This window comes from Bos taurus, chromosome 11 (assembly GCF_002263795.3).
Source record: "Bos taurus isolate L1 Dominette 01449 registration number 42190680 breed Hereford chromosome 11, ARS-UCD2.0, whole genome shotgun sequence".
NCBI classification, from domain to species: domain Eukaryota; kingdom Metazoa; phylum Chordata; class Mammalia; order Artiodactyla; family Bovidae; genus Bos; species Bos taurus.
The window spans coordinates 70494824-70510466 of NC_037338.1; the positions used below are offsets into that span (position 1 = coordinate 70494824).

Here is a 15643-nt window from a genome sequence, read left to right on the forward strand (position 1 = left end):
TGAATTTCTTAAACGTTCAGCACTTACCTCCGTGTGTGTGTGTTAGTCACTTAGTCATGTCTGACTCTTTGCGACCCCATGGACTGTGCCTGGCTGTTGGTGGGATTCTCCAGGCAAGCATACTGGAGTGGGTTGCCATTTCCTTCTCCAGGGGATCTTCCTGACCCAGGGATCGAACCTGGGTCTGCCGCACGCAGGCAGATTCTTTACTGTCTGCGTCACCAAGGAAGCCCATAGCCTCTGCCTTTTTCCTGTATTTGGCCTCCTTCCAGTACCTCCTTCTCCATGCCTGTCCCTCTTTCTCCCACACTCTTCTAATTCTCACCCTCCCTCCAGTCCTGCACCCCTTTCCATCCATATTCTCCCTTTCTCTGTTTCTCCTCCATATCCCTCTACTTCCCACCTCCTGTCTTACCCCCCAAGCCTTTGTGTCCTTTCTCCATCCTTCTATCCCTAATTTCCCATTACTTTAGTGAGGTCAGGGGTCTGATATGGACCATGAATTGAGGGAAAGGAAGAGCCTAGTGTAACTTGTTTCCAGTCTTCTTAGGCCTTAGGTCAGTGAGGAACAAATAAGAACTGGGGCTTATGCCTCCACAGCCTTCACTCTCTGGGTTGCTGACAGTGGATAGACCACAGTATCCAAGGACCATGTGGCCAATCCATTTTGAGTGTTCCCAGCCTAAAGCAAGAGTTAGAGCCTCTGCTCTGCTAAAGAACGGCCCACCCAGTGAGCCCAAACTGTAGATCTCACAGGCATCACCTCCTCACTTCACAGCAAGCCAGGCAGCAGAGAAACTAAGTGACTGACCCAAGGTCACACAGCAAGTCACGAGTGAGCCAAAACCAGCAACTGGTCTCTAGACAAGGAGTGCAGTGTTCTTCCCACTACGATGCATTGCCCACGCTGCCGGCGGTACATCCCTGCAGGCCAGGATTGAGGCTGCTGACACGCACACACACAGGGAGTCGTTCTTCCTGCAGAGAAATGCGCCCAGTATGGGAAGGTAGGTGACAGCTGTTTAATAGCAGCTCTGTGGGATGGTTCTGGACTTAGAATGTGGAATATTATCTCCCGCTAATGCGTTAGAGGAGACTCGGGGAAACAGAATGTAATTACCCAAACGGCTGTTTTTCCCGGATACCAAAACCAATTCTCCCACCCTCGTGAATAATGCTGAGGGGTCTTTAACAATTAGTTTATGCCCCGTCTGAAAGCTGTCACCAGCACTAACAGCGTGGGATCTGTTTTGCCAATCAAGGGTACGGATTGGAGGAGGCTCATCAGTTTCCTGAGGGCTCCTGAGAGAGTCCCTCCAACAAGGAGGATGTGGGCGACTTTGTACTCCACTTCTGACAGCTCGGCCTCCGGGAGCCCCCCTCAGATGTGGCTGTTCTTCTCCATTTCTCCTTGCTTCTCATCGAGCCCCTGGCAGCTTCTCTGGTTCCAGCCACCAGTGACAGGCTGTGTGGAGAGCAGGGATTCAGAGAAAACACTTTATTCTGGGAAGAACCAAGAACGAGTAGGCTTCCTACCACCCCTCTTTAAACAAACCTCATGCACAAGGATCTCAACCATAAAGCACATAAATTAAGCATAATTAATTCATCTCATCAACCTGGAAATAACATCTCCTCTTCTAAATGCCTGTGGGCTTTTATTTTTACCACCATTATGGTACTTATGGTTTACCACAGTTCCTTATTATTTGTGCTCCTGTCATATCTGCCCTAAGATTGCTACTCTTTGAGGATAAGAATCCATGAATCACCTCTATATTTCTGCAGCACCTGACACCTACCAGAGCTATACACAGGGAAGATGCCCAATGAATAGAACCTTAACATGAAGTCACTAACAAAACAGGTTTAATACATGGTTTTAGAGAAAAGTACCCACTGTGTGTAGGGTGAGCCTGGTGTAAAAGCTCTGGGTAATGTGTGCCCTTTGTACTTCCTACTCTGCAGAGGCCAGTAGGCTGCCCAGAGCCTAGACCTGTGAAAGGGGAGGGTTGACTGGCCGGCTCAGGATAGCGCACAGACTCCCCAGCAGCTCATTATCCAGAAAGAAGGGAAACAGAGCCCACTCAGGCTAAAATGGAGACTGACCCAGAAGGCTCTCTCATGGCTGTGTGGACTCTGCCTGGGAAGGGTTGTGGACGGCAGGAGGCCAGGGACCCTTGAGCTAAGCTGTAAAAGTCACAACTCGTGGCTTATAAATCAGCCTTTCAGCTGTGGACACCTACTTCCCTGGACATGAAAAGGGAGTTGAAATGCACATCTTCCCCACAGCAAGGAGGAAACATTTGGACAAATTCTGCAAATATATAGGCACCACCAAAGGGCCAAGCTGCAGAAATTCTGTATTAGGTAGAATTGTCTCTGAAATGGAGAGAGGAGGGCAGAAGGTGGTGAGACCACTCAACCAGACGGCTTGTTCATGAGATTTCCAGTCTGAGGATGAGCTGGGTGGCACTGGCCACCTTCCGGGAGGTGAGCTGGCTGGTGCACCCAACTAATGACAGAGAGAGCCTATGTGAATTGAGTGTCTGAAAGTCCAACTAGAGAGTGTATTGATCCCAAAGTCACCCTCGGGTGGAACAGCCATAAATTGCCAGTCAGCTTTTATTATGTGGGAGACTTTCACATTCTGAGAGTTTGACTTTCTCGCTTTTTATTATCCTAATGAAACACCATGACTTGGCCCAACTGCAGGAAAGCACCACGGAAGAGGGAATAGGATTTCTTGGCTAACTGACTAAGCTCCTCGATGAGAAGGCTGGGACACCAGTCCTGCCAGGAACCCTGCTGCCTGGGTGGGGAAGGGGTGCAATCGGAAAGCTACATCACACAGTCTCAGTGGGGCTTGAAAGGGACGGAGGTTAGGATGCAGATGCAGAAGAGCACTGGGCCAGCCTAAATAATGTCCTTGTCAAGGCATGGGATCTGTGTGCAGTACAAACCCTGAGTTGATGATCCAGGGAAGACACCAGTTCCAGCTGGTATGAGTGGCGATACTATTGCGCAAATTGAAAAGCTTTCTTTAAATCCGGATCATCCTTCTAGATAAACTTAGAATATTTCTAATTGTTCATCCCTTAGTTGAAAAAGTCCTGTACTGACACCATTTATTTATTAATCCCCCAAATATGTATTAATCATCCGGGAATGTGTGTAGTAGGGAATCGTGGGTCCTCACAGAGCTTGTGCCATTGTCAAGAAGGATAGATGACAACCAGTTATAACCAAGTGAAATGCCACCATGCGGGAAGCTGTGGACACAGAGCAAGGAGCAGGGGGCTCCAAACAGGAGAGGGGGCGGCGGTACCTGCCTCTTTCTGAGACCACACACCCACACCATTTATTTTATGGAGATGCAGATGAGATGTACAGAGAGGCCGGCATCCGGCACCCGCAGGCAGAGTAAATGCACATTCAAGTGGGACTGGTGAACAATCGACTTTCTCGTCGCTTGAGCAAACTTGAGATTGAATGGTTCCTCCGGAGCCCTTAGAAGAATTTACTGTCAGCCACACTGCTTCCTGGGGGCTCAATGCTGGGAGACTTCAGTTCTTATTTGGAGACAAACAAGACGAAGAGCCCTGCATGGTCGGCTAAACCCCTAACGGTCCTCATGAGGCTCACATATTTATCTGAGTAAGAGATCTTCATCTCTACTTTTCACCTTAGACTAGAACATTTATTAAAAATCAGGAATTGAATTAGTCTATCAGTCATCATTCAGAGAATTAGATTTCCAAATAAATAAAATAAAATACGTTCTGAATACATCATTGCTTAATTCAAAGAACAAAGGCTATCGTTTGATTTTTCCTACACTTGCAGAAGTTGTTCATGACACATACACACACAACTTCAGTGATACTCTGACAACCTTAGTATCATACTGGTTAAGAACTTTGGTTCTGGAGTCTGATATTCTGGGCTCAAGTCTCCATCCTGCTATCTACTGGCATTGTGAACTTGGTCAGTTCCTTTTATTCTCTTAGTCTCAACTTATCCATCTGTAAAATACTGATAATAATGGTACTTACCCCATAGAGATCCTCAGTGGAGTAAATAAGATATCTCATATTCTGAATTTAGCACAATGATTAGAACATAGGGAGATTTGATAACTATTAGTTATTGTATTTTAAAGACCCAGGGTATGACCAAGCCCATGACATATCATTAAATATCTGAGAAATCAAGGGGATGCACCCTTGACCACTGTGTGCAAATAGAGAGCTCTTTCTGCCCTCCCATCAAGGAAACCCTGCTAAGTCAGCCTGCAGATTCTGCAAAGGGTAATTGTCAACATAAAGGAACATGTCAGGTTGAATCCCAACCAGAGCCTGGCACGTCACACAAGGTACCTTGAATATTCCAGGGAACAGAGAAACCAGGGAGGTTGCCACCGAACTCATTTGTGACCAGCAGGACAGAATGATATCTGAATCTGGCCATGGTATGACCCTAAACCGCAAAGGCATCTGTCATGAGAGTTTGTCAAGACTGCTGAGACTTCAGAAATAATACATCTGATCTTCCTGGATGCTAGAAGCCGTGCTGTGACATACTGTGTGAAGGGAAAGAGAGACCACTTCTCCCTGGAAGAGCCACCGGAGAAGAACTGTATGAACTGGGCTTTGCCAGGGATAAAACTCAGACAGGGAGACATGGAGGGTGACCCAGGAGAGAGGACAGTGAGAATGACGGTGAGGAGGAGACAAAGCATGAATATCCACACTGTCACCATTAATCAGTGATGACCCACATTCAGTCCTGGCCAGGTTCCAAACCCTGCGCTAAGCACTTTAGATGGGTTATCTCATACTCCTCACCATAAACCCACATGGTAGCTCACTATCCCAATTTTAATACAGAGAACAGGAGATGCTGAGACTTTAGTTAGAGCTAATATGCAAGAACAAAGTGACAGCCCCTGGCCTGACTAAATCTTTTCATTCAGTTCTGTGGGGAAATAGCCTGGGACTTGCTTAAGAAACTGACCAGAGGCGGGATGTGTGAAAGTCCTGAGGGTGGAATGGGGAGTTTTTGAGGACAGGGAGACTTGGAGCAGTTGAGGGGCTGGGAGTTACAAGTGGTGTAAGTAAGTTTCAGGCATTAGTAAGTTTCAGTTCCTATCCAGGAACCTGGAAGATTCTTTACCCTCAGCTGAACTCAGGTCCCTCCTTCCCTGTCCAAGACAGCCCAGAATAAACAGCACCCAGCAGCTGCATGGGAGCCCATGCTGTGTGCAGAGCCCAGATGGTGTGCTTGATTTTCTTTATTTATTTAGATGTCATTCTCAGTATGATTGAGTGACTCCACCACCCCAGTGGGCCTGCTCAGTCTCCCATCCCAAAATCAGACAGGAGGAGTGGAGCAAGTGTGGGGTTTCTGAAGTATACTTATCATTTATTGATTGAGCCAGCTCTGAGCAAGCAGCTTCTTCTAAATATAGAACCAGAGGCAGCGAAGTACAGGAGGGTAGAAGGGAGTACTCAGGCCCCTCAGTGAATACTTTAGTGAAAATGTTAATTTTCTAGCATTTTTTTAACCTGGGAGTTTTTTCCCCAAATTAAATCTAATGTGGAGAAACAATAGCATAGAGGTTAAGAGGGAGGATTAAGAGTCTACCTGCCTGAATTCAAATCTTGATGCCCCCTTTACTAGCTGTCTGCAGTGAGTTACTTGACCTCTCTGGGCCTCATTTGTTTCATCTGCAAAAAGGCAGTTAATAATGCTACCTACTCTTAGGGTCATAGGAGATAAAGAGGGTCGATGCTTGTAGAGCCTCAGCCCAGAGCCTGGCAAGTGTGAGTGCCCAGTAAAGGTCAGAGGCTATCAATCCAGTCCATGGAACAGACAAAAGGAGGGCTGCCCGGGTGGCACGGGGACTGAGAGGTCTCTGGTTCTGCCCCTTGAGCCTCTACCCATACTCACCACTCAGACTCCCGTGGTCCCCCTGGGGGCCCTGGGCAGTGGTGGGCCAGCGCATGTTTAACAACTGCCTCTCTGGAGGGATGGGAGAAAGGGCCCTCATGTTAGTATTTGCCAGTTTCTGCAGTATAAACCATCTCAGTCATAGCTGATTTTAAAAATACCATCCTGAAGTCACTGTATGTGGACTTGAGAAGAGATGCGGGCAACTAATTGGCTCCAGTGTACCACTTGCCCTAGGACTCTGAGGAGCCTAGTGAGGAACCCAGAGAATCTTGTTCCCTCCTAGCCCTGGCTTTGTATATTCTGCCTCAGGGTAACCCAGACTTTGGAGCTAAGCTTCCCCTAATGTTGGGCAAACGTCACGGAATGGGTAGAGTATGAAGCAAGAAGAAAAAAAGTTTGGAGAATTCGAGGTCTTAATTTTATGCCTAATCCAAGAGGCAATATGTCTGACAGTTCAGTGTCTCTTAATTAGATGAGATTGAATCAGCAGAACTGCTTCCTGTGGCTTAAAGGCTTTCCCTTTGAGTGCAGCCATTCAATTACTGCCAGGGCCCATCGGGCAATGAGCCTCAGTGGAGGGGTGAGAGCATGGCATAATTGTGATCATTGCAGAGACTGCCAAGGATGCAGTGTGTGTGTGTGTGTGTGTGTGTGTAGAGGTGTGTGTGTGTGTGTGTGTGTAGAGGGGAGCACAGGCCAGGATAGACACAGTGTGTGAGTGTGTGTGTGCATGTGTCTGTGTGTAGAGGGGAGCACAGGCCAGGATGGGCTGGGAATACTGAACTTATAAACTGAGGACTTAGCTTAGGAGAAGGTAACCTTCTGAGAATGTGAGACTCATGATACCCACCATGCCTTCTTCACAGGAGTGTTGTAGGATCCAGTGAAATGATATCTGTGAAAACTGTATATAGATAGAAAGGATTAAGCCTTACTCATTACAATAGAGGCAAAACACTCATGGATTGGATAAAGGCCTCCAAAACCAGACAGCTGCTAGAGCGGGTATTGGACCCACACTCATGTCACCACCAAGAAAAGTGGGAGCTTTGTAAGGGTATTCACGGTCTGGGACTGGAACCAGAACCCTCCAGGCACCAAGATAGTGACTCTTCATCTTACTCTTCACAGCAGATGTGTGAGCACCTCATCTTTGCCCCTGTGAGGCAGGGATAATTAAAGCCTCTGAGTTTAAGTTCTTCTATGTCTAAAATTGGGATGAGGAGGAGAAAGGATAAAGAGCAAGGTGAAGAGTTGGCCCGATGTCCCCTGCACCTCTGATGGGATGCTGTTGTCTCCTTGCTCTGCTAAAGAGCTGCTTCTTAACCTTTGCTGGAACGTGGCTCAGAATGGCTACCTTAGTCCCAACCCACTCCAAGACCTTCCGCTGAGCCCTCAACCCCCAACCCACCCCAGGACCTTCAGCTGAGCCCTCTGCCCCCAATCCACCCCAGGACCTTCAGCTGAGCCCTCGTGGGCAGCCACCACTGCCTCAGTCTCAAGTTCTAAAGAAAGGCATCTGAGTGGCCCAGACGCCACTTAGATGGTATCAAAGGTGAGCTTTTCAAACAAGGCCACCGAAATCACAGGTGGAAGGCTAGCCTGTGGAGGGGTACCCTTCAGTTCTGGTCAGGAAGGGGTCCCACAGAACAGAGAGAACCGGCCAGGTCAGGCAGACAGACTCCTTTAGAGCCGGTGCAGAAAGCAGCCTCTCTGCAACTCCCTTCCTGCCTTGGACACGTTTCTAGTCTTTGTGTGGCCCCTGTACACTCAGAAATAAAATTCTGAAAGATCTTGTGGCTGGCACATGAGACCACCTGAAGGTCACACAAAAGGTGCAAGTGTCAGTGGGAGGAAGGTGTGGGACGTGTGAGCTGAAAGTGAAAAAAGTGCCTCCATCTCAGAGTCAAGTGCTAGTTGCTCAGTCGTGTCCAACTCTGTGTGACCCATGGACTGTGCCAGGCTCTTCTGTCCATGGAATTCTCTGGGCAAGAATACTGGAGTGGGTTGCCATTCCTTCTCCAGGGAATCTTCCTGACCCAGGAATCAAACCCAGGTCTCCTGCATTGCAGACAGATTCTTTACCGTCTGAGCTACCAGGGGAAGCCCTTCAGAATCAAGGCTCTTCTCTAAATAGGCACCAAATGGCTGTCCTTCGTTCAAAGTTTCAGCATTCATCCGTTCCTCTCCCTCCCTTTGAGTCTCCCTCTCGTAATCAGGCAAAAAGCAGTGGAGATGTTTTCCTTGTGAAGTGTTTATGAAGAACTCCGCAGCATCTGTCTACATTAGGTTGACCCATATGAAATAGTGATGTCTGTGGGTTGAAAACGGTTCATTGTCGGCAATTGCAACCTAATCGGAAGCTTTCAATACTTTCCCATGAGCCCCTCACTTCACCATAACCTCCTCCACCAGAAAATATTGAAACCATAGCACTCTGCCTTCAGGTCATTTATAGCTGAACACAAATGTGTAATGGACGAAACACCTCTCCCCAGTGTGCAGACAGGCAGTTTTAGTGCAGACAGCGCCTTGTAACTGCCCTGCCCTCCGCCCTCTCGAGATGGGGACTCGCGAGCATGGTTCCAGACCCAGACTTGGCAGCACAATGGAAGCTCTGTTGGAAAATTCCAGAGATGAGTTTGCTCTTCAATCATGGTTTTCCCTCTCTCTCTCTTTCCTGGAAATTAGAGTCATTGCATATGTAAATACCCAAAAAAGGTTAAAAACTTGACAGTTGATTGATAGGGAAGAACAAGGGACCCAGCTCATTACCTTCCCTTGGAGCAGCCCTTGGCCAGCCCAGCAGCTCTTCTCAGCCACCATGGCCTAGCTGGGCCTGGTGGGGGTGTGCACTGAGGAAAAGGAGGTTGCTGAGGCAGAGTCTGGAAGTTGCTGGCCCGGGGGCCAAGGCAGCTCCTAGTGCCAGGGGACTCAGGACTGGCCCCTTCCCTCTATGGGCCTCAGATTCCTCATGAGCAAGATGAGCGATCAGTCAGGTGTACTCTCTCTCCAGTTCAGCATCGTGATCTCTGAGACAGGGGTGCCCATAGTAAGATGTCCTGCAACAAGAGGCAGCAGCCGGTGAGCCCTGTGCCAACACTGACAGTGAATGAGTGCTCCCTGCCCATCCACCCCCACTCTCTTGACCCCCTCTCACCCTTCTCCCTTCCTAGAGACCCCTTCCTCCAGGCACTGTTGTGTTCTGCCCGCTTCCTACCCCCTTTTCCTCGCTGCCCCCAAGATACCACTTCTGACCTCTCTTCCCCTTCCTCTTGCCCACCACAGTCTCGGTGCCTTGGAGTCACCCTTCTACAGATGGAGCTGAAGGACCTGACTTGCTAATTGCTGATTAAGTAGTCAGCATCATGATCTTACACGACCCATCCACTTCTCAGTTTTCCTACCCAATATGCTGTTTTCTGTACCTTCCCTTGAGCATATTCAAGACCACCCCTGGACAGGCATGTGACTTCAGGGGGTGACGTAGGAGAGCAAGACTGAGGTGGCCTCCTGTAGCACTTCCTTCAGGACCTTGTGGTCCACCTCAGCTGGAGACTGGCTCCCCGGGATCCCCCGAGTATCGCTGCCCCCTGCATGGCCTTTGAAAGCATCTCTGCCCCCTTACCTACATCCCACGACTGATAACAGTAATAAATCTCTGCCCCCTCTGATACAGGTCTTTTTTCATAGGTCTTCACCCCCACAAGAATATATAATATCCCAAAAGAATATGTTTCTATTTGTAATAATTCTATATATTAACTCCAAGAAAAGCCAAGATATAACTCAGTGCCTCTAGTATAGGACTGCTCAGAGCCTTTCATTTGCTACGTGTGTGTTAGTTGCTCAGTTGTGTCTGACCCTTTGCAACCCCATGGACTGTAGCCCACCAGTGTCCTCTGTCCATGGGACTCTCCAGGCAAGAATGCTGGAAGGGTTGTCATTCCTTCTCCAGGGGATCTTCCCAACCCAGGGATTGAACCTGGGTCTCCTGCATTGCAGGCAGATTCTTTACGATCTGAGCCACAATGCAATGTAAATCTCCAATTTGAACATAGAATATGTAACCTTCTTGTATTTTTTGCCACAAAATTACCTTTTCATGAAACACAAGAAGTAGCTCCCAGAACCAATATTTTGTGCAGAAAACATCTGGGAGATACTGATATAGCAGAAGTTGTTTAGACTCAGGTGTGGGCAAGTCGTAGTTCACATCTGGCTCTGTGGCTTTGGACAAGTCACGTAACTTCTCTGGGCTTGGGTTTCTTCATCTACTCAACAAAGGTAATACCTACTCATACATGTCAGTAGGATGACATGATATCCAGTGTAGGCAGAGAGACTGGCGCTGTGGCTGGCCCTGAGCAGATGCCTCATGCATGGTTTCTGCTGGTTTCTTGGTACCTCTCTGGGCTGAGTTTGCTCTGGAGCAGGTGCTCAGGCATTGCTCACTCAGAAGCACAAGACAACAATGAAGGCCCCGTGTAGCCAACTGAAACCCAGCAAGGCCATAACTGGTGGCAACCAGCACTGTGGGATGAGCTGACTCCAGACACACATCTCAGCGCAGTGATCTTCCCACAGTCCACCTCCCTGCCCCACCCCCTTACCAGAACCAGAGATCACCAATGGACTACTGACTTCTTTCTGGCCACAGCAAATGCCCACTGGCCCTTGTCCACTCTCATCCAGCACTCTAAATAAAAGAACGAAGTCACTTGTATTTACACAGATATTTCAAGTTCACAAAGAACTTTCTTTTATGACTTCTGTCTCATCACCTCAACCAGGTGCTCACACAGACTTCACTTCCAATGCCCTGGAGTTGTGTTACGGGACAATTCTGATCCCAGCAACCCTGTAGGATATTTAGGACAGGAATTATTTCTTTTACAGATACGAAATGCAAGCTTGGAAAGAGTAAGCCAGTTGCCCAAGTCTTTGCCCTGAGATCAACAGTCTGTCAGCCTTGCCCAATGGACATGTTCTTACTGATGCTCAGTCATTCTCCAGGGCCCAGGGGCCTGCCTACCTCCACCCCTAATGTGGGGTCTTCCTGTCTCAGTGGGCCTGACTGCCTAGCCAGCTTCTTGTGACCAGCTGTCTCCAGTAGCCATGGTGACATGGACCCTGCAGGCACTGATTCTCCTTGTCTGGCTAAAGCCTCACCCCCACCCCCACAGGCTTCACCACATCTTCAGGCATTGAATGTGTAATCCATGCCTCCATCCTTCCCCCTCTGATCATCTGATCCCTCTCCATGAGCTGACACCTGGCCAACCTCTATGCATCCTTGATGCTACCTGCAAGGTGTTCCTCAGGAACCAGAAGTAATGAAAGGAGAGATCACCAGCCAGGGAACAGATTGCCACCAATTATTGCATTGGAGGGTTATAAACAGCCCCAGTGTGCTAGAACCCTGCTTTGTGGATGTGGAATTGTTTTGTGTATAAATGAAACTCTCTCTTTGGTCACTGCCCTTTACCCTGGTAAACACCATGTCAATTGCCCCACATAATGCACTCTGATTTCCCCACTGTGATTCATAATGGACTGTTAAGCCAGTGGCCCCATGAATCTTATCCTACAAGGCAGCGATCATAAGCAAGCAGTTTGAAATTATTTTCCCTGGATGAGGCCACAAACAGAGGCCAGAACTCAGGCTGAGGTCTGTTGTCAAAACATGAGTCAGAGTGGGGTCAAGAGTGAAGGAGAAGACTGTGTTGTGGGCCATGGAAACCACTGGTTTCCAGTAATTAGGGCCCATCAGGCCCCACAGAAGGCAAGATTCCACTGTCTTCTCTAAGCCTATGGAGATAACGGCCCTGCAACCCATTTCATCAGGGAGGGAGTGATGGTAATACAACCTCTGTTCATCAGGTTTACCCTAGGTCAGACACTGCTGAGAACTTTATGGACACTGGTTCACTTGCCCTTCTCCACGACCCGATGCAAAAGTTTCTCTTATTATCCCCATTACATGAGAAACTGAATCTGGGTGAGATTAGACAGCCAGTACATGGTGGAGCCAAGAATCAAACTCAGGCAGCCCAAATTCAGAGGCCAGTTCAGGACCCACTGCCTCATTCCTTCCATGGGATCTGAACAAGAACCAAACCTCATAGTGGTTTTATAATGACTTTACAGAATTATTACAAAGATTAAATTTCATAATACAGGTCAAAGTGCTTCAGAAACCATGACGTTGACCATATGAACCAATAGGGCTTGCTGTTAGATGAAGGACCAGGGTGTGAAGATCTCTGGTCCTGTTACCAACTGGCTTTGTGAATTGGTACCTCTCAGCTTCAGCTCTTCAACCATAGAATGATACCACTGATACATGGCCACCTTCTCACCTCATTTCCTACCAACCTGATTGTCCAAGTTGTTGTAAAGCCCCAGGGAGCGGAGGCCCATGAGAATCCACAGTGCACCATATGAGTGAAAAGCATTAGTTATGACAGTGATTGGGCTGAGATGCCCTCTCTGGAAAGCTGCCAGCTCTTTACAAACACTTTTCATTCATTCTCCTAAGCAGACCCATATGGGCCACCCCGGGGGACCATCTGGCTGGGTGGGTATGCCAAGTCAGCCTGGGAGAAATGAGGAGACTGGCTCACTGGGATGGGGCGGGATCCTGTAGCTCATGCTTTCCACCCATGCCCAACCTGGCACAGATGGTGTTGTCTCTGAGAGAAGAGAGTAGACTTCCTCACTCCCAAATTTCCCCAGTCCTTAGGGACCAGTTTGTCAGCCGATATCAAGTTACTGGGAAGGCCCCCAAGGTGACACAGCAAAGAAGCCCCGTAGCTGTTCCTTGTACTCAAACCCTTACCGCAGAGGTTCTCAAGATGTGGTTAGAGGAACTGAACCATCATAATTTGTACAATTAGAAATACAAGTTATTGGGCTCTCCCCTAGACATACTGAATGAAAGATTTGGGGGATTTTAAGAAGAGTGATTTTGATGCTAAAATTTTAAAACCACTTGCTTGGAGTAATTCGCAGTTTCAGGTGCAGAGCTCATCTGTGACCACGGAAGGCATTCTGTAGACGTGGAGGGTTAGCTCCATGGCAGCCAGGGCTGGAGGCTGAAAAGTGATTGGAATTAAAGTCTCCCCCCACAACCCCATTACTGCCCCTTCCTTCCCCCTTGGTCCCAAGTAGCCCCTGCATCTTAGGAGTGGATGGTACCATAATCCAGTTCTTTTATAATTAATTATTTTATAATACTTTAATATTATAAAATGTATTTTAATATTATAAAATTTAATAATTTCCTCAAATTATTTTGCTTAGGGGCCCAGAATCTGGACCTAAATCACCTCTCTTCCCTCTAAGAAATGCACCAAGACCTTGGCTGCAGGCAGACCTCAGCAGCTCAGAGCATCAGGCCCGTCACTCCCTCCCCACCCCACCCCTTGCCATCCAAACCAAATGATTCTCTTTACTGGTCCTGTTTGGTGTTTCTTCCAAGTGCTAATGGAACTGCTCCCACCTCTCATTGCTAAGCATGGATATCTGCTCTGACAGGTAGCTCCAGGTTAATTAATAACCAGGATGAGATCAGAAGCAAGTAGGTACACTTTTTGTTGAACCTGCCATCCCCCAGAAAAAGTGTCTTATCTGACTTGGGAACCTCAGGGCCAAAGACCATGCTGTGTCTCATTTATCTCTGCAGTCCCACATGGCATGTGGAGGGGTCTCTTGTAGCTGTTTTGATGGGAGGAAATCTGCCCTGGGTTCACCAGAGTGTTATCAGCAGAGCCTGGGCTGAAGGAACACAATGTTCAGTGCTAAACTGCCAGGCAGCCACCCTTGGAGGGCTGGGGTTTGCTGAAGTCAGTGCCTGCAAGGATGTGGATCTGACTCACGATGCAGGTCAGGGAAAGCTTGAGACTGGCCTGTGGCAGAAATTATTAACAAAGATCTTGGCATTGTCTGTGGCAGAGAATCCATTGGCATCCCCTGTCTGCATCATCAGAGACTTGTCCACCCATGAGGAGGCAGGAGGCAAGGGGAGGAGCCCAGGTTTTAGAGCCCAAAAGGTGACTCTAAAGCTAAACTACTGAGTGGTCCTTGGCAAGTTATTAGATCCTTGAAAATTGTTTCTCATCTGGATTAGGGAGAGAGCAAAACATACATTGCAGGGTTGCTGTGAGAATCAAGTAAGCGATCATATATAAAGCACCTTATGCCATAGGGTCACTTTCTCTTCTCCCCAGACCCTCTGGGGACTCAATATTTTGACGTAAGGATATAGGATTGTGGAGTCCCAAAGTATGAGTAAAACACACTCCAAATTACTTGCATAATGACTTTTGCAGAGTTAAAAAAAAAATAAAGGAATGATCTGGCCACACCAATCGTTGAAATTGGTATTGGCCATTCGCTAATTGCAGCGGCTTCTTGTAAGCTTGTCATGAGTCTTTCCACATGTGGAAACACTAAACCCAAACAAAAGCTCCCCCGTTGCAGTCCCCCACAGCCAGCGTCTGGGCTCTGAGCTCAGTGAGTGGCATTATCAAGAATGAAGAAGGAGAAAGACTCTGTACTACTTGATTCCACTTATTTACAATGCAACCGAATCTAGGGTGACAAAATGCCGAACAGAACCAGGGCCCAGGGCTAGGGGGAAGGATGAACTGAGAAGGAGCGTGAGGAATTGCTCAGGGGTGATGCGGAGAGTCTGTATTTTAATTATGGCAATGGCATCACAGGTGTATATCACTGTCATCATACTTTACCAATTTGTACACTTCAAAATGAATGTTGCTTATTATCCATAAAATATTCCTCAATAAAGTTGACAGAAAAAAAAGAAGGGGAGATGTCTTAGATCCTGCAAATTATTATGAGGATGATTCAGCAAATGTAGGCTACGTGCTTATTCTATTCAAAAAAAAGAAGAGTCAAGATTTGAATAGGTATTTGTATACCACTATTCATAGTAGCATCATTCATGGTAGCCAAAAATATAGAAGCAACCCATGTCCATCAGTAGATAAACAAATTGTGGTATGTGCATAAAGTGAATTATTTGAATAATGAGGCTGAATACCTTAAAGAAGAATGAAATTCTGACACACGGATGGCCCCTGAGGACATTATGCTATGTGAAATAAGTAGGGTCCATCCGTGAGGACACTTACATGATTCCACTTAAATGAGATTCCATTTAAATGAAGTACTTAAACTGTCAAATTCATAGAGATAGAAAGTAGAGGAGCAGTTTTCAGAGGCTTTAAGGAGAGGGCAATGGGGAGTTAGTTTTTAATGGATACAGAATTTCAGTTTTGCAAGACAAAAAGAGTTCTGGAGATGGATAGATGGTGGTGATGGTAAGACAACAATGTGAATGTATATAATGCCACTGAACTGTACACTTAAAATGGTGATTTTATGTGTATTTTAAAGCTATTTTAAAAAATTTTACATATAAAGAGGAAGTAGTAGCTGGCTGGCTTACTATGTCATATTGCCTGGTCACTGTGTCCTGTACCAACATAGAAGCCCATCTGGAAAACCAGGTTCCAGCAGAGGGAGGGTATCAGAGCTTCAGAGGAATGGTCAGGGCCCCTCTGTTCCAATAGAGTAAGCGATTGTACTCTTAGAAGATTCTAGAAGGTTCTAGGATGTTCTAGAAGGTATACTGGATTGGCAATCAGGAGATCATGATTCT

General features: G+C 47.3%; 1 protein-coding gene and 1 long non-coding RNA gene across 3 annotated transcripts in view; one reads left to right on the forward strand and one right to left on the reverse strand.

Annotated features, from left to right (window-relative positions):
* Positions 1-15643, forward strand: part of ALK (ALK receptor tyrosine kinase) — a 732834-nt gene that overhangs the window by 564489 nt on the left and 152702 nt on the right. The gene's annotated exons all lie outside the window — the stretch shown is intronic.
* LOC132346520 (uncharacterized) lies at positions 1009-15531 on the reverse strand. 2 transcript variants are annotated; one of them, XR_009496344.1, is made up of 3 exons: positions 15431-15531; positions 8731-9017; positions 1009-1465 (listed from the first exon to the last, which is right to left on the reverse strand). It is a non-coding gene; the product is annotated as an uncharacterized lncRNA (long non-coding RNA). The 2 variants fall into 2 exon arrangements; XR_009496343.1 differs by lacking the exon at positions 1009-1465 and adding an exon at positions 8205-8635.